Genomic DNA, 27,521 nt, shown 5'->3' with positions numbered 1-27,521 from the left:
TGCTTTGAAAGTACACAGTAACAAAGAAACCGATGACTTTTATAAAAAGGTGTCATGTGCGTCTCTTACTTTGCACAAAAAGTGCCAGAGATGACTTCATTTGCAGTCACTTGAAAAGTAGGGATTCTCCAATAAATGGTAAATGGTTGAAACAAATCTGAAGAAATGCATGACATACCTGTGTGTGTGTGTGTACGCATGTATGTATATATAGGGAGAGAGAGAGCGTCAATATAAACAGACTTTATTTCAATCAAGCTGTCTTTTCTATCCTTCAGGAGCAGAATGTTCTGATCATCAGCGCTCCAGAATGTAGTGTTTTCTTGGCAAGCATCACATATTGTGATGTGTTAGCTAAAAGTTCCATATCCTAGAGACTGATATATTCCTCTGTACTTGTACCTTGGGGATTCATCAAAACCTGGCATCATAAGCAGCTTTCTACTGCCACAGACTGGACAGCGAAACAATTTAAAATATCCCAGAAAAAGAAAATAAGCATGCTTAATCAGAGCTTTCTGGACAGGAAGGACCTTTGAGCAAGTGAGGAATAAGCACTGCTTTTGTTAATTTGCATAGGCAGAAAAGAGACTTCTGGGAAAAGGCCGAAATTACAGTCACAGAAAATGGCTGCATCTATAGAGAACGCTAAGAAGTGTTGGCAGCTTTTCCTCTGACCCTGACCACTTTTACAAGCAATCCTATGATAGTCAGCAGGACCCACCCTAAAAAGGAAGGGGCATCCACTTGGACCCTTTCCACCTTTTCTAAATCTCGCCTGATTGAGCACTGATTGAGCAGATAAGCACATGTCATTCTCATTTCAGAAAGGTATTGGTTAGCTTGCTGCTAGCAGCTCAGTTATGTTATGATGTTAGAGGCTATGCAAGGAATGCTTTAGTCCAGCGATATGCAGTTTTTATTGCGCCTTGCATTCAGCAGGAAGATCTTTAGCTTGAATCTGTGGCCTAGGTATTCACCTTGGTATTTCTTTTGGCACAAAGTGAAGGAGTATTTAAGAGAAAATGCACAATGTGTTTCTTATGTTGTTATGAACAACTTGTTACTCTTTCTCATTAAGCTTCAGCCACTGAAGAAATATATAAATAAGGGCTGACTTCCTGTAAGACGTGTCCAAAGCTGGGACGGAATAAAAGGAGACACTTGTAAATGATAGTGCTATCGTTTGAGAAAGGGTAAGTTGAGACTGACTTTCATGCGTATTCACAGACCAAGCATCATAAAGATACCAGCATGATCTTCATTGCGGGCTTAGAGCCGGTATTAGCTTTTGAGAGGTAAGAGGATTTTGAGGGCTCGTTGGTCTAGGGGTATGATTCTCGCTTTGGGTGCGAGAGGTCCCGGGTTCAAATCCCGGACGAGCCCTTTTCTTGGTACTCTTTTCAAGTTGTTTTGAAGTTTGCGTTTCAAAACCAACATCAATTTTTTCTTTGCAGTAGTGGATAATTCTTTGCTAGAGTCTCATGCTTCAGCCCTGCCCAGTCTGAGCTAATACCAAACATCTGGTCTTGCATGGCATGTACGAGCGTTCAGCTAGGGATGTCGGGCAGGTTGCATGAAAGAAATCTAAAGCCAGAGGCCCATGGAATAGCCAGTTCGGAGCAGTTTCATTACAGAAAAATCAACTGTAGGTATCTGTTTCTGTAGTGTAGTGGTTATCACGTTCGCCTCACACGCGAAAGGTCCCCGGTTCGAAACCGGGCAGAAACAGTTGTTATATTGTGTTGGCTACAATGTTGATAGGTGCCGTTTTGCCATGGAATTGTCCAAGCCCTGAAGATTATTTCATGCAATCTCGTTCCAAGAAAGGGAATTCTCTCAAAACACTTAAGTAATCGGCGTGTGGATGTATCTGTTGGTTCTCAGACCTTGCTTTCAAAAGAGCCCTGCAATCGGTTCACTGCTCACCTAGAACAAGCATTAACATGGAGAATTGTTGGCACCAACAGGAATCTTATTTTAGTGGAGTGTTTCTGGCTTTGAGTGCAGAGGCCCTCGGCTCAATTCCAAGATGATCCTTCTCAAGGTGATGATACAAATGCATTGTCACCTTTACGTTTAATGTCAGAATCATTTATTTCCAGTTGGTGGTGTAAGAATGTTTGCAACAGTATGGCGATTTTTCCTAGCCATGCATGAATGAAAGCATATCACTCGCCTTTAGGTGTTTTTCTAATACATTGATATTTGCATCTTCCTTCCTAGCCTGCATGTTTGACTATCTTACAGGCTGCATGTAATAAGTATCACATCAGGGCCCTTCTTCTACTCAATTCACAACTGTTCTATCACGACATAGATAAGAAAGCTGCATCTGCTTTTGTTGTGTAGTGGTAATCAGGTTTACCTGACGTGTGAAAGCCCCATGCTTTGAAAGTACACAGTAACAAAGAAACCGATGACTTTTATAAAAAGGTGTCATGTGCGTCTCTTACTTTGCACAAAAAGTGCCAGAGATGACTTCATTTGCAGTCACTTGAAAAGTAGGGATTCTCCAATAAATGGTAAATGGTTGAAACAAATCTGAAGAAATGCATGACATACCTGTGTGTGTGTGTGTACGCATGTATGTATATATAGGGAGAGAGAGAGCGTCAATATAAACAGACTTTATTTCAATCAAGCTGTCTTTTCTATCCTTCAGGAGCAGAATGTTCTGATCATCAGCGCTCCAGAATGTAGTGTTTTCTTGGCAAGCATCACATATTGTGATGTGTTAGCTAAAAGTTCCATATCCTAGAGACTGATATATTCCTCTGTACTTGTACCTTGGGGATTCATCAAAACCTGGCATCATAAGCAGCTTTCTACTGCCACAGACTGGACAGCGAAACAATTTAAAATATCCCAGAAAAAGAAAATAAGCATGCTTAATCAGAGCTTTCTGGACAGGAAGGACCTTTGAGCAAGTGAGGAATAAGCACTGCTTTTGTTAATTTGCATAGGCAGAATAGAGACTTCTGGGAAAAGGCCGAAATTACAGTCACAGAAAATGGCTGCATCTATAGAGAACGCTAAGAAGTGTTGGCAGCTTTTCCTCTGACCCTGACCACTTTTACAAGCAATCCTATGATAGTCAGCAGGACCCACCCTAAAAAGGAAGGGGCATCCACTTGGACCCTTTCCACCTTTTCTAAATCTCGCCTGATTGAGCACTGATTGAGCAGATAAGCACATGTCATTCTCATTTCAGAAAGGTATTGGTTAGCTTGCTGCTAGCAGCTCAGTTATGTTATGATGTTAGAGGCTATGCAAGGAATGCTTTAGTCCAGCGATATGCAGTTTTTATTGCGCCTTGCATTCAGCAGGAAGATCTTTAGCTTGAATCTGTGGCCTAGGTATTCACCTTGGTATTTCTTTTGGCACAAAGTGAAGGAGTATTTAAGAGAAAATGCACAATGTGTTTCTTATGTTGTTATGAACAACTTGTTACTCTTTCTCATTAAGCTTCAGCCACTGAAGAAATATATAAATAAGGGCTGACTTCCTGTAAGACGTGTCCAAAGCTGGGACGGAATAAAAGGAGACACTTGTAAATGATAGTGCTATCGTTTGAGAAAGGGTAAGTTGAGACTGACTTTCATGCGTATTCACAGACCAAGCATCATAAAGATACCAGCATGATCTTCATTGCGGGCTTAGAGCCGGTATTAGCTTTTGAGAGGTAAGAGGATTTTGAGGGCTCGTTGGTCTAGGGGTATGATTCTCGCTTTGGGTGCGAGAGGTCCCGGGTTCAAATCCCGGACGAGCCCTTTTCTTGGTACTCTTTTCAAGTTGTTTTGAAGTTTGCGTTTCAAAACCAACATCAATTTTTTCTTTGCAGTAGTGGATAATTCTTTGCTAGAGTCTCATGCTTCAGCCCTGCCCAGTCTGAGCTAATACCAAACATCTGGTCTTGCATGGCATGTACGAGCGTTCAGCTAGGGATGTCGGGCAGGTTGCATGAAAGAAATCTAAAGCCAGAGGCCCATGGAATAGCCAGTTCGGAGCAGTTTCATTACAGAAAAATCAACTGTAGGTATCTGTTTCTGTAGTGTAGTGGTTATCACGTTCGCCTCACACGCGAAAGGTCCCCGGTTCGAAACCGGGCAAAAACAGTTGTTATATTGTGTTGGCTACAATGTTGATAGGTGCCGTTTTGCCATGGAATTGTCCAAGCCCTGAAGATTATTTCATGCAATCTCGTTCCAAGAAAGGGAATTCTCTCAAAACACTAAAGTAATCGGCGTGTGGATGTATCTGTTGGTTCTCAGACCTTGCTTTCAAAAGAGCCCTGCAATCGGTTCACTGCTCACCTAGAACAAGCATTAACATGGAGAATTGTTGGCACCAACAGGAATCTTATTTTAGTGGAGTGTTTCTGGCTTTGAGTGCAGAGGCCCTCGGCTCAATTCCAAGATGATCCTTCTCAAGGTGATGATACAAATGCATTGTCACCTTTACGTTTAATGTCAGAATCATTTATTTCCAGTTGGTGGTGTAAGAATGTTTGCAACAGTATGGCGATTTTTCCTAGCCATGCATGAATGAAAGCATATCACTCGCCTTTAGGTGTTTTTCTAATACATTGATATTTGCATCTTCCTTCTTAGCCTGCATGTTTGACTATCTTACAGGCTGCATGTAATAAGTATCACATCAGGGCCCTTCTTCTACTCAATTCACAACTGTTCTATCACGACATAGATAAGAAAGCTGCATCTGCTTTTGTTGTGTAGTGGTAATCAGGTTTACCTGACGTGTGAAAGCCCCATGCTTTGAAAGTACACAGTAACAAAGAAACCGATGACTTTTATAAAAAGGTGTCATGTGCGTCTCTTACTTTGCACAAAAAGTGCCAGAGATGACTTCATTTGCAGTCACTTGAAAAGTAGGGATTCTCCAATAAATGGTAAATGGTTGAAACAAATCTGAAGAAATGCATGACATACCTGTGTGTGTGTGTGTACGCATGTATGTATATATAGGGAGAGAGAGAGCGTCAATATAAACAGACTTTATTTCAATCAAGCTGTCTTTTCTATCCTTCAGGAGCAGAATGTTCTGATCATCAGCGCTCCAGAATGTAGTGTTTTCTTGGCAAGCATCACATATTGTGATGTGTTAGCTAAAAGTTCCATATCCTAGAGACTGATATATTCCTCTGTACTTGTACCTTGGGGATTCATCAAAACCTGGCATCATAAGCAGCTTTCTACTGCCACAGACTGGACAGCGAAACAATTTAAAATATCCCAGAAAAAGAAAATAAGCATGCTTAATCAGAGCTTTCTGGACAGGAAGGACCTTTGAGCAAGTGAGGAATAAGCACTGCTTTTGTTAATTTGCATAGGCAGAATAGAGACTTCTGGGAAAAGGCCGAAATTACAGTCACAGAAAATGGCTGCATCTATAGAGAACGCTAAGAAGTGTTGGCAGCTTTTCCTCTGACCCTGACCACTTTTACAAGCAATCCTATGATAGTCAGCAGGACCCACCCTAAAAAGGAAGGGGCATCCACTTGGACCCTTTCCACCTTTTCTAAATCTCGCCTGATTGAGCACTGATTGAGCAGATAAGCACATGTCATTCTCATTTCAGAAAGGTATTGGTTAGCTTGCTGCTAGCAGCTCAGTTATGTTATGATGTTAGAGGCTATGCAAGGAATGCTTTAGTCCAGCGATATGCAGTTTTTATTGCGCCTTGCATTCAGCAGGAAGATCTTTAGCTTGAATCTGTGGCCTAGGTATTCACCTTGGTATTTCTTTTGGCACAAAGTGAAGGAGTATTTAAGAGAAAATGCACAATGTGTTTCTTATGTTGTTATGAACAACTTGTTACTCTTTCTCATTAAGCTTCAGCCACTGAAGAAATATATAAATAAGGGCTGACTTCCTGTAAGACGTGTCCAAAGCTGGGACGGAATAAAAGGAGACACTTGTAAATGATAGTGCTATCGTTTGAGAAAGGGTAAGTTGAGACTGACTTTCATGCGTATTCACAGACCAAGCATCATAAAGATACCAGCATGATCTTCATTGCGGGCTTAGAGCCGGTATTAGCTTTTGAGAGGTAAGAGGATTTTGAGGGCTCGTTGGTCTAGGGGTATGATTCTCGCTTTGGGTGCGAGAGGTCCCGGGTTCAAATCCCGGACGAGCCCTTTTCTTGGTACTCTTTTCAAGTTGTTTTGAAGTTTGCGTTTCAAAACCAACATCAATTTTTTCTTTGCAGTAGTGGATAATTCTTTGCTAGAGTCTCATGCTTCAGCCCTGCCCAGTCTGAGCTAATACCAAACATCTGGTCTTGCATGGCATGTACGAGCGTTCAGCTAGGGATGTCGGGCAGGTTGCATGAAAGAAATCTAAAGCCAGAGGCCCATGGAATAGCCAGTTCGGAGCAGTTTCATTACAGAAAAATCAACTGTAGGTATCTGTTTCTGTAGTGTAGTGGTTATCACGTTCGCCTCACACGCGAAAGGTCCCCGGTTCGAAACCGGGCAAAAACAGTTGTTATATTGTGTTGGCTACAATGTTGATAGGTGCCGTTTTGCCATGGAATTGTCCAAGCCCTGAAGATTATTTCATGCAATCTCGTTCCAAGAAAGGGAATTCTCTCAAAACACTAAAGTAATCGGCGTGTGGATGTATCTGTTGGTTCTCAGACCTTGCTTTCAAAAGAGCCCTGCAATCGGTTCACTGCTCACCTAGAACAAGCATTAACATGGAGAATTGTTGGCACCAACAGGAATCTTATTTTAGTGGAGTGTTTCTGGCTTTGAGTGCAGAGGCCCTCGGCTCAATTCCAAGATGATCCTTCTCAAGGTGATGATACAAATGCATTGTCACCTTTACGTTTAATGTCAGAATCATTTATTTCCAGTTGGTGGTGTAAGAATGTTTGCAACAGTATGGCGATTTTTCCTAGCCATGCATGAATGAAAGCATATCACTCGCCTTTAGGTGTTTTTCTAATACATTGATATTTGCATCTTCCTTCTTAGCCTGCATGTTTGACTATCTTACAGGCTGCATGTAATAAGTATCACATCAGGGCCCTTCTTCTACTCAATTCACAACTGTTCTATCACGACATAGATAAGAAAGCTGCATCTGCTTTTGTTGTGTAGTGGTAATCAGGTTTACCTGACGTGTGAAAGCCCCATGCTTTGAAAGTACACAGTAACAAAGAAACCGATGACTTTTATAAAAAGGTGTCATGTGTGTCTCTTACTTTGCACAAAAAGTGCCAGAGATGGCTTCATTTGCAGTCACTTGAAAAGTAGGGATTCTCCAATAAATGGTAAATGGTTTAAACAAATCTGAAGAAATGCATGACATACCTGTGTGTGTGTGTGTACGCATGTATGTATATATAGGGAGAGAGAGAGCGTCAATATAAACAGACTTTATTTCAATCAAGCTGTCTTTTCTATCCTTCAGGAGCAGAATGTTCTGATCATCAGCGCTCCAGAATGTAGTGTTTTCTTGGCAAGCATCACATATTGTGATGTGTTAGCTAAAAGTTCCATATCCTAGAGACTGATATATTCCTCTGTACTTGTACCTTGGGGATTCATCAAAACCTGGCATCATAAGCAGCTTTCTACTGCCACAGACTGGACAGCGAAACAATTTAAAATATCCCAGAAAAAGAAAATAAGCATGCTTAATCAGAGCTTTCTGGACAGGAAGGACATTTGAGCAAGTGAGGAATAAGCACTGCTTTTGTTAATTTGCATAGGCAGAATAGAGACTTCTGGGAAAAGGCCGAAATTACAGTCACAGAAAATGGCTGCATCTATAGAGAACGCTAAGAAGTGTTGGCAGCTTTTCCTCTGACCCTGGCCACTTTTACAAGCAATCCTATGATAGTCAGCAGGACCCACCCTAAAAAGGAAGGGGCATCCACTTGGACCCTTTCCACCTTTTCTAAATCTCGCCTGATCGAGCACTGATTGAGCAGATAAGCACATGTCATTCTCATTTCAGAAAGGTATTGGTTAGCTTGCTGCTAGCAGCTCAGTTATGTTATGATGTTAGAGGCTATGCAAGGAATGCTTTAGTCCAGCGATATGCAGTTTTTATTGCGCCTTGCATTCAGCAGGAAGATCTTTAGCTTGAATCTGTGGCCTAGGTATTCACCTTGGTATTTCTTTTGGCACAAAGTGAAGGAGTATTTAAGAGAAAATGCACAATGTGTTTCTTATGTTGTTATGAACAACTTGTTACTCTTTCTCATTAAGCTTCAGCCACTGAAGAAATATATAAATAAGGGCTGACTTCCTGTAAGACGTGTCCAAAGCTGGGACGGAATAAAAGGAGACACTTGTAAATGATAGTGCTATCGTTTGAGAAAGGGTAAGTTGAGACTGACTTTCATGCGTATTCACAGACCAAGCATCATAAAGATACCAGCATGATCTTCATTGCGGGCTTAGAGCCAGTATTAGCTTTTGAGAGGTAAGAGGATTTTGAGGGCTCGTTGGTCTAGGGGTATGATTCTCGCTTTGGGTGCGAGAGGTCCCGGGTTCAAATCCCGGACGAGCCCTTTTCTTGGTACTCTTTTCAAGTTGTTTTGAAGTTTGCGTTTCAAAACCAACATCAATTTTTTCTTTGCAGTAGTGGATAATTCTTTGCTAGAGTCTCATGCTTCAGCCCTGCCCAGTCTGAGCTAATACCAAACATCTGGTCTTGCATGGCATGTACGAGCGTTCAGCTAGGGATGTCGGGCAGGTTGCATGAAAGAAATCTAAAGCCAGAGGCCCATGGAATAGCCAGTTCGGAGCAGTTTCATTACAGAAAAATCAACTGTAGGTATCTGTTTCTGTAGTGTAGTGGTTATCACGTTCGCCTCACACGCGAAAGGTCCCCGGTTCGAAACCGGGCAGAAACAGTTGTTATATTGTGTTGGCTACAATGTTGATAGGTGCCGTTTTGCCATGGAATTGTCCAAGCCCTGAAGATTATTTCATGCAATCTCGTTCCAAGAAAGGGAATTCTCTCAAAACACTAAAGTAATCGGCGTGTGGATGTATCTGTTGGTTCTCAGACCTTGCTTTCAAAAGAGCCCTGCAATCGGTTCACTGCTCACCTAGAACAAGCATTAACATGGAGAATTGTTGGCACCAACAGGAATCTTATTTTAGTGGAGTGTTTCTGGCTTTGAGTGCAGAGGCCCTCGGCTCAATTCCAAGATGATCCTTCTCAAGGTGATGATACAAATGCATTGTCACCTTTACGTTTAATGTCAGAATCATTTATTTCCAGTTGGTGGTGTAAGAATGTTTGCAACAGTATGGCGATTTTTCCTAGCCATGCATGAATGAAAGCATATCACTCGCCTTTAGGTGTTTTTCTAATACATTGATATTTGCATCTTCCTTCCTAGCCTGCATGTTTGACTATCTTACAGGCTGCATGTAATAAGTATCACATCAGGGCCCTTCTTCTACTCAATTCACAACTGTTCTATCACGACATAGATAAGAAAGCTGCATCTGCTTTTGTTGTGTAGTGGTAATCAGGTTTACCTGACGTGTGAAAGCCCCATGCTTTGAAAGTACACAGTAACAAAGAAACCGATGACTTTTATAAAAAGGTGTCATGTGCGTCTCTTACTTTGTACAAAAAGTGCCAGAGATGACTTCATTTGCAGTCACTTGAAAAGTAGGGATTCTCCAATAAATGGTAAATGGTTGAAACAAATCTGAAGAAATGCATGACATACCTGTGTGTGTGTGTGTACGCATGTATGTATATATAGGGAGAGAGAGAGCGTCAATATAAACAGACTTTATTTCAATCAAGCTGTCTTTTCTATCCTTCAGGAGCAGAATGTTCTGATCATCAGCGCTCCAGAATGTAGTGTTTTCTTGGCAAGCATCACATATTGTGATGTGTTAGCTAAAAGTTCCATATCCTAGAGACTGATATATTCCTCTGTACTTGTACCTTGGGGATTCATCAAAACCTGGCATCATAAGCAGCTTTCTACTGCCACAGACTGGACAGCGAAACAATTTAAAATATCCCAGAAAAAGAAAATAAGCATGCTTAATCAGAGCTTTCTGGACAGGAAGGACCTTTGAGCAAGTGAGGAATAAGCACTGCTTTTGTTAATTTGCATAGGCAGAATAGAGACTTCTGGGAAAAGGCCGAAATTACAGTCACAGAAAATGGCTGCATCTATAGAGAACGCTAAGAAGTGTTGGCAGCTTTTCCTCTGACCCTGACCACTTTTACAAGCAATCCTATGATAGTCAGCAGGACCCACCCTAAAAAGGAAGGGGCATCCACTTGGACCCTTTCACCTTTTCTAAATCTCGCCTGATTGAGCACTGATTGAGCAGATAAGCACATGTCATTCTCATTTCAGAAAGGTATTGGTTAGCTTGCTGCTAGCAGCTCAGTTATGTTATGATGTTAGAGGCTATGCAAGGAATGCTTTAGTCCAGCGATATGCAGTTTTTATTGCGCCTTGCATTCAGCAGGAAGATCTTTAGCTTGAATCTGTGGCCTAGGTATTCACCTTGGTATTTCTTTTGGCACAAAGTGAAGGAGTATTTAAGAGAAAATGCACAATGTGTTTCTTATGTTGTTATGAACAACTTGTTACTCTTTCTCATTAAGCTTCAGCCACTGAAGAAATATATAAATAAGGGCTGACTTCCTGTAAGACGTGTCCAAAGCTGGGACGGAATAAAAGGAGACACTTGTAAATGATAGTGCTATCGTTTGAGAAAGGGTAAGTTGAGACTGACTTTCATGCGTATTCACAGACCAAGCATCATAAAGATACCAGCATGATCTTCATTGCGGGCTTAGAGCCGGTATTAGCTTTTGAGAGGTAAGAGGATTTTGAGGGCTCGTTGGTCTAGGGGTATGATTCTCGCTTTGGGTGCGAGAGGTCCCGGGTTCAAATCCCGGACGAGCCCTTTTCTTGGTACTCTTTTCAAGTTGTTTTGAAGTTTGCGTTTCAAAACCAACATCAATTTTTTCTTTGCAGTAGTGGATAATTCTTTGCTAGAGTCTCATGCTTCAGCCCTGCCCAGTCTGAGCTAATACCAAACATCTGGTCTTGCATGGCATGTACGAGCGTTCAGCTAGGGATGTCGGGCAGGTTGCATGAAAGAAATCTAAAGCCAGAGGCCCATGGAATAGCCAGTTCGGAGCAGTTTCATTACAGAAAAATCAACTGTAGGTATCTGTTTCTGTAGTGTAGTGGTTATCACGTTCGCCTCACACGCGAAAGGTCCCCGGTTCGAAACCGGGCAGAAACAGTTGTTATATTGTGTTGGCTACAATGTTGATAGGTGCCGTTTTGCCATGGAATTGTCCAAGCCCTGAAGATTATTTCATGCAATCTCGTTCCAAGAAAGGGAATTCTCTCAAAACACTAAAGTAATCGGCGTGTGGATGTATCTGTTGGTTCTCAGACCTTGCTTTCAAAAGAGCCCTGCAATCGGTTCACTGCTCACCTAGAACAAGCATTAACATGGAGAATTGTTGGCACCAACAGGAATCTTATTTTAGTGGAGTGTTTCTGGCTTTGAGTGCAGAGGCCCTCGGCTCAATTCCAAGATGATCCTTCTCAAGGTGATGATACAAATGCATTGTCACCTTTACGTTTAATGTCAGAATCATTTATTTCCAGTTGGTGGTGTAAGAATGTTTGCAACAGTATGGCGATTTTTCCTAGCCATGCATGAATGAAAGCATATCACTCGCCTTTAGGTGTTTTTCTAATACATTGATATTTGCATCTTCCTTCCTAGCCTGCATGTTTGACTATCTTACAGGCTGCATGTAATAAGTATCACATCAGGGCCCTTCTTCTACTCAATTCACAACTGTTCTATCACGACATAGATAAGAAAGCTGCATCTGCTTTTGTTGTGTAGTGGTAATCAGGTTTACCTGACGTGTGAAAGCCCCATGCTTTGAAAGTACACAGTAACAAAGAAACCGATGACTTTTATAAAAAGGTGTCATGTGCGTCTCTTACTTTGCACAAAAAGTGCCAGAGATGACTTCATTTGCAGTCACTTGAAAAGTAGGGATTCTCCAATAAATGGTAAATGGTTGAAACAAATCTGAAGAAATGCATGACATACCTGTGTGTGTGTGTGTACGCATGTATGTATATATAGGGAGAGAGAGAGCGTCAATATAAACAGACTTTATTTCAATCAAGCTGTCTTTTCTATCCTTCAGGAGCAGAATGTTCTGATCATCAGCGCTCCAGAATGTAGTGTTTTCTTGGCAAGCATCACATATTGTGATGTGTTAGCTAAAAGTTCCATATCCTAGAGACTGATATATTCCTCTGTACTTGTACCTTGGGGATTCATCAAAACCTGGCATCATAAGCAGCTTTCTACTGCCACAGACTGGACAGCGAAACAATTTAAAATATCCCAGAAAAAGAAAATAAGCATGCTTAATCAGAGCTTTCTGGACAGGAAGGACCTTTGAGCAAGTGAGGAATAAGCACTGCTTTTGTTAATTTGCATAGGCAGAATAGAGACTTCTGGGAAAAGGCCGAAATTACAGTCACAGAAAATGGCTGCATCTATAGAGAACGCTAAGAAGTGTTGGCAGCTTTTCCTCTGACCCTGACCACTTTTACAAGCAATCCTATGATAGTCAGCAGGACCCACCCTAAAAAGGAAGGGGCATCCACTTGGACCCTTTCCACCTTTTCTAAATCTCGCCTGATTGAGCACTGATTGAGCAGATAAGCACATGTCATTCTCATTTCAGAAAGGTATTGGTTAGCTTGCTGCTAGCAGCTCAGTTATGTTATGATGTTAGAGGCTATGCAAGGAATGCTTTAGTCCAGCGATATGCAGTTTTTATTGCGCCTTGCATTCAGCAGGAAGATCTTTAGCTTGAATCTGTGGCCTAGGTATTCACCTTGGTATTTCTTTTGGCACAAAGTGAAGGAGTATTTAAGAGAAAATGCACAATGTGTTTCTTATGTTGTTATGAACAACTTGTTACTCTTTCTCATTAAGCTTCAGCCACTGAAGAAATATATAAATAAGGGCTGACTTCCTGTAAGACGTGTCCAAAGCTGGGACGGAATAAAAGGAGACACTTGTAAATGATAGTGCTATCGTTTGAGAAAGGGTAAGTTGAGACTGACTTTCATGCGTATTCACAGACCAAGCATCATAAAGATACCAGCATGATCTTCATTGCGGGCTTAGAGCCGGTATTAGCTTTTGAGAGGTAAGAGGATTTTGAGGGCTCGTTGGTCTAGGGGTATGATTCTCGCTTTGGGTGCGAGAGGTCCCGGGTTCAAATCCCGGACGAGCCCTTTTCTTGGTACTCTTTTCAAGTTGTTTTGAAGTTTGCGTTTCAAAACCAACATCAATTTTTTCTTTGCAGTAGTGGATAATTCTTTGCTAGAGTCTCATGCTTCAGCCCTGCCCAGTCTGAGCTAATACCAAACATCTGGTCTTGCATGGCATGTACGAGCGTTCAGCTAGGGATGTCGGGCAGGTTGCATGAAAGAAATCTAAAGCCAGAGGCCCATGGAATAGCCAGTTCGGAGCAGTTTCATTACAGAAAAATCAACTGTAGGTATCTGTTTCTGTAGTGTAGTGGTTATCACGTTCGCCTCACACGCGAAAGGTCCCCGGTTCGAAACCGGGCAGAAACAGTTGTTATATTGTGTTGGCTACAATGTTGATAGGTGCCGTTTTGCCATGGAATTGTCCAAGCCCTGAAGATTATTTCATGCAATCTCGTTCCAAGAAAGGGAATTCTCTCAAAACACTTAAGTAATCGGCGTGTGGATGTATCTGTTGGTTCTCAGACCTTGCTTTCAAAAGAGCCCTGCAATCGGTTCACTGCTCACCTAGAACAAGCATTAACATGGAGAATTGTTGGCACCAACAGGAATCTTATTTTAGTGGAGTGTTTCTGGCTTTGAGTGCAGAGGCCCTCGGCTCAATTCCAAGATGATCCTTCTCAAGGTGATGATACAAATGCATTGTCACCTTTACGTTTAATGTCAGAATCATTTATTTCCAGTTGGTGGTGTAAGAATGTTTGCAACAGTATGGCGATTTTTCCTAGCCATGCATGAATGAAAGCATATCACTCGCCTTTAGGTGTTTTTCTAATACATTGATATTTGCATCTTCCTTCCTAGCCTGCATGTTTGACTATCTTACAGGCTGCATGTAATAAGTATCACATCAGGGCCCTTCTTCTACTCAATTCACAACTGTTCTATCACGACATAGATAAGAAAGCTGCATCTGCTTTTGTTGTGTAGTGGTAATCAGGTTTACCTGACGTGTGAAAGCCCCATGCTTTGAAAGTACACAGTAACAAAGAAACCGATGACTTTTATAAAAAGGTGTCATGTGCGTCTCTTACTTTGCACAAAAAGTGCCAGAGATGACTTCATTTGCAGTCACTTGAAAAGTAGGGATTCTCCAATAAATGGTAAATGGTTGAAACAAATCTGAAGAAATGCATGACATACCTGTGTGTGTGTGTGTACGCATGTATGTATATATAGGGAGAGAGAGAGCGTCAATATAAACAGACTTTATTTCAATCAAGCTGTCTTTTCTATCCTTCAGGAGCAGAATGTTCTGATCATCAGCGCTCCAGAATGTAGTGTTTTCTTGGCAAGCATCACATATTGTGATGTGTTAGCTAAAAGTTCCATATCCTAGAGACTGATATATTCCTCTGTACTTGTACCTTGGGGATTCATCAAAACCTGGCATCATAAGCAGCTTTCTACTGCCACAGACTGGACAGCGAAACAATTTAAAATATCCCAGAAAAAGAAAATAAGCATGCTTAATCAGAGCTTTCTGGACAGGAAGGACCTTTGAGCAAGTGAGGAATAAGCACTGCTTTTGTTAATTTGCATAGGCAGAATAGAGACTTCTGGGAAAAGGCCGAAATTACAGTCACAGAAAATGGCTGCATCTATAGAGAACGCTAAGAAGTGTTGGCAGCTTTTCCTCTGACCCTGACCACTTTTACAAGCAATCCTATGATAGTCAGCAGGACCCACCCTAAAAAGGAAGGGGCATCCACTTGGACCCTTTCCACCTTTTCTAAATCTCGCCTGATTGAGCACTGATTGAGCAGATAAGCACATGTCATTCTCATTTCAGAAAGGTATTGGTTAGCTTGCTGCTAGCAGCTCAGTTATGTTATGATGTTAGAGGCTATGCAAGGAATGCTTTAGTCCAGCGATATGCAGTTTTTATTGCGCCTTGCATTCAGCAGGAAGATCTTTAGCTTGAATCTGTGGCCTAGGTATTCACCTTGGTATTTCTTTTGGCACAAAGTGAAGGAGTATTTAAGAGAAAATGCACAATGTGTTTCTTATGTTGTTATGAACAACTTGTTACTCTTTCTCATTAAGCTTCAGCCACTGAAGAAATATATAAATAAGGGCTGACTTCCTGTAAGACGTGTCCAAAGCTGGGACGGAATAAAAGGAGACACTTGTAAATGATAGTGCTATCGTTTGAGAAAGGGTAAGTTGAGACTGACTTTCATGCGTATTCACAGACCAAGCATCATAAAGATACCAGCATGATCTTCATTGCGGGCTTAGAGCCGGTATTAGCTTTTGAGAGGTAAGAGGATTTTGAGGGCTCGTTGGTCTAGGGGTATGATTCTCGCTTTGGGTGCGAGAGGTCCCGGGTTCAAATCCCGGACGAGCCCTTTTCTTGGTACTCTTTTCAAGTTGTTTTGAAGTTTGCGTTTCAAAACCAACATCAATTTTTTCTTTGCAGTAGTGGATAATTCTTTGCTAGAGTCTCATGCTTCAGCCCTGCCCAGTCTGAGCTAATACCAAACATCTGGTCTTGCATGGCATGTACGAGCGTTCAGCTAGGGATGTCGGGCAGGTTGCATGAAAGAAATCTAAAGCCAGAGGCCCATGGAATAGCCAGTTCGGAGCAGTTTCATTACAGAAAAATCAACTGTAGGTATCTGTTTCTGTAGTGTAGTGGTTATCACGTTCGCCTCACACGCGAAAGGTCCCCGGTTCGAAACCGGGCAAAAACAGTTGTTATATTGTGTTGGCTACAATGTTGATAGGTGCCGTTTTGCCATGGAATTGTCCAAGCCCTGAAGATTATTTCATGCAATCTCGTTCCAAGAAAGGGAATTCTCTCAAAACACTAAAGTAATCGGCGTGTGGATGTATCTGTTGGTTCTCAGACCTTGCTTTCAAAAGAGCCCTGCAATCGGTTCACTGCTCACCTAGAACAAGCATTAACATGGAGAATTGTTGGCACCAACAGGAATCTTATTTTAGTGGAGTGTTTCTGGCTTTGAGTGCAGAGGCCCTCGGCTCAATTCCAAGATGATCCTTCTCAAGGTGATGATACAAATGCATTGTCACCTTTACGTTTAATGTCAGAATCATTTATTTCCAGTTGGTGGTGTAAGAATGTTTGCAACAGTATGGCGATTTTTCCTAGCCATGCATGAATGAAAGCATATCACTCGCCTTTAGGTGTTTTTCTAATACATTGATATTTGCATCTTCCTTCTTAGCCTGCATGTTTGACTATCTTACAGGCTGCATGTAATAAGTATCACATCAGGGCCCTTCTTCTACTCAATTCACAACTGTTCTATCACGACATAGATAAGAAAGCTGCATCTGCTTTTGTTGTGTAGTGGTAATCAGGTTTACCTGACGTGTGAAAGCCCCATGCTTTGAAAGTACACAGTAACAAAGAAACCGATGACTTTTATAAAAAGGTGTCATGTGTGTCTCTTACTTTGCACAAAAAGTGCCAGAGATGGCTTCATTTGCAGTCACTTGAAAAGTAGGGATTCTCCAATAAATGGTAAATGGTTTAAACAAATCTGAAGAAATGCATGACATACCTGTGTGTGTGTGTGTACGCATGTATGTATATATAGGGAGAGAGAGAGCGTCAATATAAACAGACTTTATTTCAATCAAGCTGTCTTTTCTATCCTTCAGGAGCAGAATGTTCTGATCATCAGCGCTCCAGAATGTAGTGTTTTCTTGGCAAGCATCACATATTGTGATGTGTTAGCTAAAAGTTCCATATCCTAGAGACTGATATATTCCTCTGTACTTGTACCTTGGGGATTCATCAAAACCTGGCATCATAAGCAGCTTTCTACTGCCACAGACTGGACAGCGAAACAATTTAAAATATCCCAGAAAAAGAAAATAAGCATGCTTAATCAGAGCTTTCTGGACAGGAAGGACATTTGAGCAAGTGAGGAATAAGCACTGCTTTTGTTAATTTGCATAGGCAGAATAGAGACTTCTGGGAAAAGGCCGAAATTACAGTCACAGAAAATGGCTGCATCTATAGAGAACGCTAAGAAGTGTTGGCAGCTTTTCCTCTGACCCTGGCCACTTTTACAAGCAATCCTATGATAGTCAGCAGGACCCACCCTAAAAAGGAAGGGGCATCCACTTGGACCCTTTCCACCTTTTCTAAATCTCGCCTGATCGAGCACTGATTGAGCAGATAAGCACATGTCATTCTCATTTCAGAAAGGTATTGGTTAGCTTGCTGCTAGCAGCTCAGTTATGTTATGATGTTAGAGGCTATGCAAGGAATGCTTTAGTCCAGCGATATGCAGTTTTTATTGCGCCTTGCATTCAGCAGGAAGATCTTTAGCTTGAATCTGTGGCCTAGGTATTCACCTTGGTATTTCTTTTGGCACAAAGTGAAGGAGTATTTAAGAGAAAATGCACAATGTGTTTCTTATGTTGTTATGAACAACTTGTTACTCTTTCTCATTAAGCTTCAGCCACTGAAGAAATATATAAATAAGGGCTGACTTCCTGTAAGACGTGTCCAAAGCTGGGACGGAATAAAAGGAGACACTTGTAAATGATAGTGCTATCGTTTGAGAAAGGGTAAGTTGAGACTGACTTTCATGCGTATTCACAGACCAAGCATCATAAAGATACCAGCATGATCTTCATTGCGGGCTTAGAGCCAGTATTAGCTTTTGAGAGGTAAGAGGATTTTGAGGGCTCGTTGGTCTAGGGGTATGATTCTCGCTTTGGGTGCGAGAGGTCCCGGGTTCAAATCCCGGACGAGCCCTTTTCTTGGTACTCTTTTCAAGTTGTTTTGAAGTTTGCGTTTCAAAACCAACATCAATTTTTTCTTTGCAGTAGTGGATAATTCTTTGCTAGAGTCTCATGCTTCAGCCCTGCCCAGTCTGAGCTAATACCAAACATCTGGTCTTGCATGGCATGTACGAGCGTTCAGCTAGGGATGTCGGGCAGGTTGCATGAAAGAAATCTAAAGCCAGAGGCCCATGGAATAGCCAGTTCGGAGCAGTTTCATTACAGAAAAATCAACTGTAGGTATCTGTTTCTGTAGTGTAGTGGTTATCACGTTCGCCTCACACGCGAAAGGTCCCCGGTTCGAAACCGGGCAGAAACAGTTGTTATATTGTGTTGGCTACAATGTTGATAGGTGCCGTTTTGCCATGGAATTGTCCAAGCCCTGAAGATTATTTCATGCAATCTCGTTCCAAGAAAGGGAATTCTCTCAAAACACTAAAGTAATCGGCGTGTGGATGTATCTGTTGGTTCTCAGACCTTGCTTTCAAAAGAGCCCTGCAATCGGTTCACTGCTCACCTAGAACAAGCATTAACATGGAGAATTGTTGGCACCAACAGGAATCTTATTTTAGTGGAGTGTTTCTGGCTTTGAGTGCAGAGGCCCTCGGCTCAATTCCAAGATGATCCTTCTCAAGGTGATGATACAAATGCATTGTCACCTTTACGTTTAATGTCAGAATCATTTATTTCCAGTTGGTGGTGTAAGAATGTTTGCAACAGTATGGCGATTTTTCCTAGCCATGCATGAATGAAAGCATATCACTCGCCTTTAGGTGTTTTTCTAATACATTGATATTTGCATCTTCCTTCCTAGCCTGCATGTTTGACTATCTTACAGGCTGCATGTAATAAGTATCACATCAGGGCCCTTCTTCTACTCAATTCACAACTGTTCTATCACGACATAGATAAGAAAGCTGCATCTGCTTTTGTTGTGTAGTGGTAATCAGGTTTACCTGACGTGTGAAAGCCCCATGCTTTGAAAGTACACAGTAACAAAGAAACCGATGACTTTTATAAAAAGGTGTCATGTGCGTCTCTTACTTTGCACAAAAAGTGCCAGAGATGACTTCATTTGCAGTCACTTGAAAAGTAGGGATTCTCCAATAAATGGTAAATGGTTGAAACAAATCTGAAGAAATGCATGACATACCTGTGTGTGTGTGTGTACGCATGTATGTATATATAGGGAGAGAGAGAGCGTCAATATAAACAGACTTTATTTCAATCAAGCTGTCTTTTCTATCCTTCAGGAGCAGAATGTTCTGATCATCAGCGCTCCAGAATGTAGTGTTTTCTTGGCAAGCATCACATATTGTGATGTGTTAGCTAAAAGTTCCATATCCTAGAGACTGATATATTCCTCTGTACTTGTACCTTGGGGATTCATCAAAACCTGGCATCATAAGCAGCTTTCTACTGCCACAGACTGGACAGCGAAACAATTTAAAATATCCCAGAAAAAGAAAATAAGCATGCTTAATCAGAGCTTTCTGGACAGGAAGGACCTTTGAGCAAGTGAGGAATAAGCACTGCTTTTGTTAATTTGCATAGGCAGAATAGAGACTTCTGGGAAAAGGCCGAAATTACAGTCACAGAAAATGGCTGCATCTATAGAGAACGCTAAGAAGTGTTGGCAGCTTTTCCTCTGACCCTGGCCACTTTTACAAGCAATCCTATGATAGTCAGCAGGACCCACCCTAAAAAGGAAGGGGCATCCACTTGGACCCTTTCCACCTTTTCTAAATCTCGCCTGATCGAGCCTGATTGAGCACTGATTGAGCAGATAAGCACATGTCATTCTCATTTCAGAAAGGTATTGGTTAGCTTGCTGCTAGCAGCTCAGTTATGTTATGATGTTAGAGGCTATGCAAGGAATGCTTTAGTCCAGCGATATGCAGTTTTTATTGCGCCTTGCATTCAGCAGGAAGATCTTTAGCTTGAATCTGTGGCCTAGGTATTCACCTTGGTATTTCTTTTGGCACAAAGTGAAGGAGTATTTAAGAGAAAATGCACAATGTGTTTCTTATGTTGTTATGAACAACTTGTTACTCTTTCTCATTAAGCTTCAGCCACTGAAGAAATATATAAATAAGGGCTGACTTCCTGTAAGACGTGTCCAAAGCTGGGACGGAATAAAAGGAGACACTTGTAAATGATAGTGCTATCGTTTGAGAAAGGGTAAGTTGAGACTGACTTTCATGCGTATTCACAGACCAAGCATCATAAAGATACCAGCATGATCTTCATTGCGGGCTTAGAGCCGGTATTAGCTTTTGAGAGGTAAGAGGATTTTGAGGGCTCGTTGGTCTAGGGGTATGATTCTCGCTTTGGGTGCGAGAGGTCCCGGGTTCAAATCCTGGACGAGCCCTTTTCTTGGTACTCTTTTCAAGTTGTTTTGAAGTTTGCGTTTCAAAACCAACATCAATTTTTTCTTTGCAGTAGTGGATAATTCTTTGCTAGAGTCTCATGCTTCAGCCCTGCCCAGTCTGAGCTAATACCAAACATCTGGTCTTGCATGGCATGTACGAGCGTTCAGCTAGGGATGTCGGGCAGGTTGCATGAAAGAAATCTAAAGCCAGAGGCCCATGGAATAGCCAGTTCGGAGCAGTTTCATTACAGAAAAATCAACTGTAGGTATCTGTTTCTGTAGTGTAGTGGTTATCACGTTCGCCTCACACGCGAAAGGTCCCCGGTTCGAAACCGGGCAGAAACAGTTGTTATATTGTGTTGGCTACAATGTTGATAGGTGCCGTTTTGCCATGGAATTGTCCAAGCCCTGAAGATTATTTCATGCAATCTCGTTCCAAGAAAGGGAATTCTCTCAAAACACTAAAGTAATCGGCGTGTGGATGTATCTGTTGGTTCTCAGACCTTGCTTTCAAAAGAGCCCTGCAATCGGTTCACTGCTCACCTAGAACAAGCATTAACATGGAGAATTGTTGGCACCAACAGGAATCTTATTTTAGTGGAGTGTTTCTGGCTTTGAGTGCAGAGGCCCTCGGCTCAATTCCAAGATGATCCTTCTCAAGGTGATGATACAAATGCATTGTCACCTTTACGTTTAATGTCAGAATCATTTATTTCCAGTTGGTGGTGTAAGAATGTTTGCAACAGTATGGCGATTTTTCCTAGCCATGCATGAATGAAAGCATATCACTCGCCTTTAGGTGTTTTTCTAATACATTGATATTTGCATCTTCCTTCTTAGCCTGCATGTTTGACTATCTTACAGGCTGCATGTAATAAGTATCACATCAGGGCCCTTCTTCTACTCAATTCACAACTGTTCTATCACGACATAGATAAGAAAGCTGCATCTGCTTTTGTTGTGTAGTGGTAATCAGGTTTACCTGACGTGTGAAAGCCCCATGCTTTGAAAGTACACAGTAACAAAGAAACCGATGACTTTTATAAAAAGGTGTCATGTGTGTCTCTTACTTTGCACAAAAAGTGCCAGAGATGGCTTCATTTGCAGTCACTTGAAAAGTAGGGATTCTCCAATAAATGGTAAATGGTTTAAACAAATCTGAAGAAATGCATGACATACCTGTGTGTGTGTGTGTACGCATGTATGTATATATAGGGAGAGAGAGAGCGTCAATATAAACAGACTTTATTTCAATCAAGCTGTCTTTTCTATCCTTCAGGAGCAGAATGTTCTGATCATCAGCGCTCCAGAATGTAGTGTTTTCTTGGCAAGCATCACATATTGTGATGTGTTAGCTAAAAGTTCCATATCCTAGAGACTGATATATTCCTCTGTACTTGTACCTTGGGGATTCATCAAAACCTGGCATCATAAGCAGCTTTCTACTGCCACAGACTGGACAGCGAAACAATTTAAAATATCCCAGAAAAAGAAAATAAGCATGCTTAATCAGAGCTTTCTGGACAGGAAGGACATTTGAGCAAGTGAGGAATAAGCACTGCTTTTGTTAATTTGCATAGGCAGAATAGAGACTTCTGGGAAAAGGCCGAAATTACAGTCACAGAAAATGGCTGCATCTATAGAGAACGCTAAGAAGTGTTGGCAGCTTTTCCTCTGACCCTGACCACTTTTACAAGCAATCCTATGATAGTCAGCAGGACCCACCCTAAAAAGGAAGGGGCATCCACTTGGACCCTTTCCACCTTTTCTAAATCTCGCCTGATTGAGCACTGATTGAGCAGATAAGCACATGTCATTCTCATTTCAGAAAGGTATTGGTTAGCTTGCTGCTAGCAGCTCAGTTATGTTATGATGTTAGAGGCTATGCAAGGAATGCTTTAGTCCAGCGATATGCAGTTTTTATTGCGCCTTGCATTCAGCAGGAAGATCTTTAGCTTGAATCTGTGGCCTAGGTATTCACCTTGGTATTTCTTTTGGCACAAAGTGAAGGAGTATTTGAGAGAAAATGCACAATGTGTTTCTTATGTTGTTATGAACAACTTGTTACTCTTTCTCATTAAGCTTCAGCCACTGCAGAAATATATAAATAAGGGCTGACTTCCTGTAAGACGTGTCCAAAGCTGGGACGGAATAAAAGGAGACACTTGTAAATGATAGTGCTATCGTTTGAGAAAGGGTAAGTTGAGACTGACTTTCATGCGTTTTCACAGACCAAGCATCATAAAGATACCAGCATGATCTTCATTGCGGGCTTAGAGCCGGTATTAGCTTTTGAGAGGTAAGAGGATTTTGAGGGCTCGTTGGTCTAGGGGTATGATTCTCGCTTTGGGTGTGAGAGGTCCCGGGTTCAAATCCCGGACGAGCCCTTTTCTTGGTACTCTTTTCAAGTTGTTTTGAAGTTTGCGTTTCAAAACCAACATCAATTTTTTCTTTGCAGTAGTGGATAATTCTTTGCTAGAGTCTCATGCTTCAGCCCTGCCCAGTCTGAGCTAATACCAAACATCTGGTCTTGCATGGCATGTACGAGCGTTCAGCTAGGGATGTCGGGCAGGTTGCATGAAAGAAATCTAAAGCCAGAGGCCCATGGAATAGCCAGTTCGGAGCAGTTTCATTACAGAAAAATCAACTGTAGGTATCTGTTTCTGTAGTGTAGTGGTTATCACGTTTGCCTCACACGCGAAAGGTCCCCGGTTCGAAACCGGGCAGAAACAGTTGTTATATTGTGTTGGCTACAATGTTGATAGGTGCCGTTTTGCCATGGAATTGTCCAAGCCCTGAAGATTATTTCATGCAATCTCGTTCCAAGAAAGGGAATTCTCTCAAAACACTAAAGTAATCGGCGTGTGGATGTATCTGTTGGTTCTCAGACCTTGCTTTCAAAAGAGCCCTGCAATCGGTTCACTGCTCACCTAGAACAAGCATTAACATGGAGAATTGTTGGCACCAACAGGAATCTTATTTTAGTGGAGTGTTTCTGGCTTTGAGTGCAGAGGCCCTCGGCTCAATTCCAAGATGATCCTTCTCAAGGTGATGATACAAATGCATTGTCACCTTTACGTTTAATGTCAGAATCATTTATTTCCAGTTGGTGGTGTAAGAATGTTTGCAACAGTATGGCGATTTTTCCTAGCCATGCATGAATGAAAGCATATCACTCGCCTTTAGGTGTTTTTCTAATACATTGATATTTGCATCTTCCTTCCTAGCCTGCATGTTTGACTATCTTACAGGCTGCATGTAATAAGTATCACATCAGGGCCCTTCTTCTACTCAATTCACAACTGTTCTATCACGACATAGATAAGAAAGCTGCATCTGCTTTTGTTGTGTAGTGGTAATCAGGTTTACCTGACGTGTGAAAGCCCCATGCTTTGAAAGTACACAGTAACAAAGAAACCGATGACATTTATAATAAGGTGTCATGTGTGTCTCTTACTTTGCACAAAAAGTGCCAGAGATGACTTCATTTGCAGTCACTTGAAAAGTAGGGATTCTCCAATAAATGGTAAATGGTTGAAACAAATCTGAAGAAATGCATGACATACCTGTGTGTGTGTGTGTATGCATGTATGTATATATAGGGAGAGAGAGAGCGTCAATATAAACAGACTTTATTTCAATCAAGCTGTCTTTTCTATCCTTCAGGAGCAGAATGTTCTGATCATCAGCGCTCCAGAATGTAGTGTTTTCTTGGCAAGCATCACATATTGTGATGTGTTAGCTAAAAGTTCCATATCCTAGAGACTGATATATTCCTCTGTACTTGTACCTTGGGGATTCATCAAAACCTGGCATCATAAGCAGCTTTCTACTGCCACAGACTGGACAGCGAAACAATTTAAAATATCCCAGAAAAAGAAAATAAGCATGCTTAATCAGAGCTTTCTGGACAGGAAGGACATTTGAGCAAGTGAGGAATAAGCACTGCTTTTGTTAATTTGCATAGGCAGAATAGAGACTTCTGAGAAAAGGCCGAAATTACAGTCACAGAAAATGGCTGCATCTATAGAGAACGCTAAGAAGTGTTGGCAGCTTTTCCTCTGACCCTGGCCACTTTTACAAGCAATCCTATGATAGTCAGCAGGACCCACCCTAAAAAGGAAGGGGCATCCACTTGGACCCTTTCCACCTTTTCTAAATCTCGCCTGATTGAGCACTGATTGAGCAGATAAGCACATGTCATTCTCATTTCAGAAAGGTATTGGTTAGCTTGCTGCTAGCAGCTCAGTTATGTTATGATGTTAGAGGCTATGCAAGGAATGCTTTAGTCCAGCGATATGCAGTTTTTATTGCGCCTTGCCTTCACCAGGAAGATCTTTAGCTTGAATCTGTGGCCTAGGTATTCACCTTGGTATTTCTTTTGGCACAAAGTGAAGGAGTATTTGAGAGAAAATGCACAATGTGTTTCTTATGTTGTTATGAACAACTTGTTACTCTTTCTCATTAAGCTTCAGCCACTGCAGAAATATATAAATAAGGGCTGACTTCCTGTAAGACGTGTCCAAAGCTGGGACGGAATAAAAGGAGACACTTGTAAATGATAGTGCTATCGTTTGAGAAAGGGTAAGTTGAGACTGACTTTCATGCGTATTCACAGACCAAGCATCATAAAGATACCAGCATGATCTTCATTGCGGGCTTAGAGCCGGTATTAGCTTTTGAGAGGTAAGAGGATTTTGAGGGCTCGTTGGTCTAGGGGTATGATTCTCGCTTTGGGTGTGAGAGGTCCCGGGTTCAAATCCCGGACGAGCCCTTTTCTTGGTACTCTTTTCAAGTTGTTTTGAAGTTTGCGTTTCAAAACCAACATCAATTTTTTCTTTGCAGTAGTGGATAATTCTTTGCTAGAGTCTCATGCTTCAGCCCTGCCCAGTCTGAGCTAATACCAAACATCTGGTCTTGCATGGCATGTACGAGCGTTCAGCTAGGGATGTCGGGCAGGTTGCATGAAAGAAATCTAAAGCCAGAGGCCCATGGAATAGCCAGTTCGGAGCAGTTTCATTACAGAAAAATCAACTGTAGGTATCTGTTTCTGTAGTGTAGTGGTTATCACGTTCGCCTCACACGCGAAAGGTCCCCGGTTCGAAACCGGGCAGAAACAGTTGTTATATTGTGTTGGCTACAATGTTGATAGGTGCCGTTTTGCCATGGAATTGTCCAAGCCCTGAAGATTATTTCATGCAATCTCGTTCCAAGAAAGGGAATTCTCTCAAAACACTAAAGTAATCGGCGTGTGGATGTATCTGTTGGTTCTCAGACCTTGCTTTCAAAAGAGCCCTGCAATCGGTTCACTGCTCACCTAGAACAAGCATTAACATGGAGAATTGTTGGCACCAACAGGAATCTTATTTTAGTGGAGTGTTTCTGGCTTTGAGTGCAGAGGCCCTCGGCTCAATTCCAAGATGATCCTTCTCAAGGTGATGATACAAATGCATTGTCACCTTTACGTTTAATGTCAGAATCATTTATTTCCAGTTGGTGGTGTAAGAATGTTTGCAACAGTATGGCGATTTTTCCTAGCCATGCATGAATGAAAGCATATCACTCGCCTTTAGGTGTTTTTCTAATACATTGATATTTGCATCTTCCTTCTTAGCCTGCATGTTTGACTATCTTACAGGCTGCATGTAATAAGTATCACATCAGGGCCCTTCTTCTACTCAATTCACAACTGTTCTATCACGACATAGATAAGAAAGCTGCATCTGCTTTTGTTGTGTAGTGGTAATCAGGTTTACCTGACGTGTGAAAGCCCCATGCTTTGAAAGTACACAGTAACAAAGAAACCGATGACTTTTATAAAAAGTTGTCATGTGTGTCTCTTACTTTGCACAAAAAGTGCCAGAGATGGCTTCATTTGCAGTCACTTGAAAAGTAGGGATTCTCCAATAAATGGTAAATGGTTTAAACAAATCTGAAGAAATGCATGACATACCTGTGTGTGTGTGTGTACGCATGTATGTATATATAGGGAGAGAGAGAGCGTCAATATAAACAGACTTTATTTCAATCAAGCTGTCTTTTCTATCCTTCAGGAGCAGAATGTTCTGATCATCAGCGCTCCAGAATGTAGTGTTTTCTTGGCAAGCATCACATATTGTGATGTGTTAGCTAAAAGTTCCATATCCTAGAGACTGATATATTCCTCTGTACTTGTACCTTGGGGATTCATCAAAACCTGGCATCATAAGCAGCTTTCTACTGCCACAGACTGGACAGCGAAACAATTTAAAATATCCCAGAAAAAGAAAATAAGCATGCTTAATCAGAGCTTTCTGGACAGGAAGGACATTTGAGCAAGTGAGGAATAAGCACTGCTTTTGTTAATTTGCATAGGCAGAATAGAGACTTCTGGGAAAAGGCCGAAATTACAGTCACAGAAAATGGCTGCATCTATAGAGAACGCTAAGAAGTGTTGGCAGCTTTTCCTCTGACCCTGGCCACTTTTACAAGCAATCCTATGATAGTCAGCAGGACCCACCCTAAAAAGGAAGGGGCATCCACTTGGACCCTTTCCACCTTTTCTAAATCTCGCCTGATTGAGCACTGATTGAGCAGATAAGCACATGTCATTCTCATTTCAGAAAGGTATTGGTTAGCTTGCTGCTAGCAGCTCAGTTATGTTATGATGTTAGAGGCTATGCAAGGAATGCTTTAGTCCAGCGATATGCAGTTTTTATTGCGCCTTGCCTTCACCAGGAAGATCTTTAGCTTGAATCTGTGGCCTAGGTATTCACCTTGGTATTTCTTTTGGCACAAAGTGAAGGAGTATTTGAGAGAAAATGCACAATGTGTTTCTTATGTTGTTATGAACAACTTGTTACTCTTTCTCATTAAGCTTCAGCCACTGCAGAAATATATAAATAAGGGCTGACTTCCTGTAAGACGTGTCCAAAGCTGGGACGGAATAAAAGGAGACACTTGTAAATGATAGTGCTATCGTTTGAGAAAGGGTAAGTTGAGACTGACTTTCATGCGTATTCACAGACCAAGCATCATAAAGATACCAGCA

At 41.6% G+C, this 27,521-nt stretch overlaps 15 non-coding genes across 15 annotated transcripts; all 15 read left to right on the top strand.

The window, feature by feature from the left end:
• Positions 1-1,314: 1,314 nt before the first annotated feature.
• On the top strand, positions 1,315-1,386 carry TRNAP-UGG (transfer RNA proline (anticodon UGG)). Its single transcript has one exon. It is a non-coding gene; the product is annotated as a tRNA-Pro (tRNA).
• A 272-nt stretch (positions 1,387-1,658) lies between these two features.
• Positions 1,659-1,731, top strand: TRNAV-CAC (transfer RNA valine (anticodon CAC)). The gene has a single exon. It is a non-coding gene; the product is annotated as a tRNA-Val (tRNA).
• A 1,970-nt stretch (positions 1,732-3,701) lies between these two features.
• TRNAP-UGG (transfer RNA proline (anticodon UGG)) lies at positions 3,702-3,773 on the top strand. The gene has a single exon. It is a non-coding gene; the product is annotated as a tRNA-Pro (tRNA).
• Positions 3,774-6,088: 2,315 nt separating this feature from the next.
• Positions 6,089-6,160, top strand: TRNAP-UGG (transfer RNA proline (anticodon UGG)). Its single transcript has one exon. It is a non-coding gene; the product is annotated as a tRNA-Pro (tRNA).
• A 2,315-nt stretch (positions 6,161-8,475) lies between these two features.
• On the top strand, positions 8,476-8,547 carry TRNAP-UGG (transfer RNA proline (anticodon UGG)). The gene has a single exon. It is a non-coding gene; the product is annotated as a tRNA-Pro (tRNA).
• Positions 8,548-8,819: 272 nt separating this feature from the next.
• Positions 8,820-8,892, top strand: TRNAV-CAC (transfer RNA valine (anticodon CAC)). Its single transcript has one exon. It is a non-coding gene; the product is annotated as a tRNA-Val (tRNA).
• Positions 8,893-10,861: 1,969 nt separating this feature from the next.
• On the top strand, positions 10,862-10,933 carry TRNAP-UGG (transfer RNA proline (anticodon UGG)). The gene has a single exon. It is a non-coding gene; the product is annotated as a tRNA-Pro (tRNA).
• A 272-nt stretch (positions 10,934-11,205) lies between these two features.
• Positions 11,206-11,278, top strand: TRNAV-CAC (transfer RNA valine (anticodon CAC)). The gene has a single exon. It is a non-coding gene; the product is annotated as a tRNA-Val (tRNA).
• A 1,970-nt stretch (positions 11,279-13,248) lies between these two features.
• On the top strand, positions 13,249-13,320 carry TRNAP-UGG (transfer RNA proline (anticodon UGG)). The gene has a single exon. It is a non-coding gene; the product is annotated as a tRNA-Pro (tRNA).
• A 272-nt stretch (positions 13,321-13,592) lies between these two features.
• Positions 13,593-13,665, top strand: TRNAV-CAC (transfer RNA valine (anticodon CAC)). The gene has a single exon. It is a non-coding gene; the product is annotated as a tRNA-Val (tRNA).
• Positions 13,666-15,635: 1,970 nt separating this feature from the next.
• Positions 15,636-15,707, top strand: TRNAP-UGG (transfer RNA proline (anticodon UGG)). Its single transcript has one exon. It is a non-coding gene; the product is annotated as a tRNA-Pro (tRNA).
• Positions 15,708-18,022: 2,315 nt separating this feature from the next.
• Positions 18,023-18,094, top strand: TRNAP-UGG (transfer RNA proline (anticodon UGG)). The gene has a single exon. It is a non-coding gene; the product is annotated as a tRNA-Pro (tRNA).
• A 272-nt stretch (positions 18,095-18,366) lies between these two features.
• On the top strand, positions 18,367-18,439 carry TRNAV-CAC (transfer RNA valine (anticodon CAC)). Its single transcript has one exon. It is a non-coding gene; the product is annotated as a tRNA-Val (tRNA).
• Positions 18,440-20,763: 2,324 nt separating this feature from the next.
• Positions 20,764-20,836, top strand: TRNAV-CAC (transfer RNA valine (anticodon CAC)). The gene has a single exon. It is a non-coding gene; the product is annotated as a tRNA-Val (tRNA).
• A 4,701-nt stretch (positions 20,837-25,537) lies between these two features.
• Positions 25,538-25,610, top strand: TRNAV-CAC (transfer RNA valine (anticodon CAC)). The gene has a single exon. It is a non-coding gene; the product is annotated as a tRNA-Val (tRNA).
• Positions 25,611-27,521: the final 1,911 nt, after the last annotated feature.

This window comes from Triturus cristatus, chromosome 8, assembly GCF_964204655.1.
Source record: "Triturus cristatus chromosome 8, aTriCri1.1, whole genome shotgun sequence".
Lineage (NCBI taxonomy): Eukaryota > Metazoa > Chordata > Amphibia > Caudata > Salamandridae > Triturus > Triturus cristatus.
The sequence above is the reverse complement of the archived record's forward strand: the minus strand, read 5'-3'. Positions and strand labels throughout refer to the sequence as shown.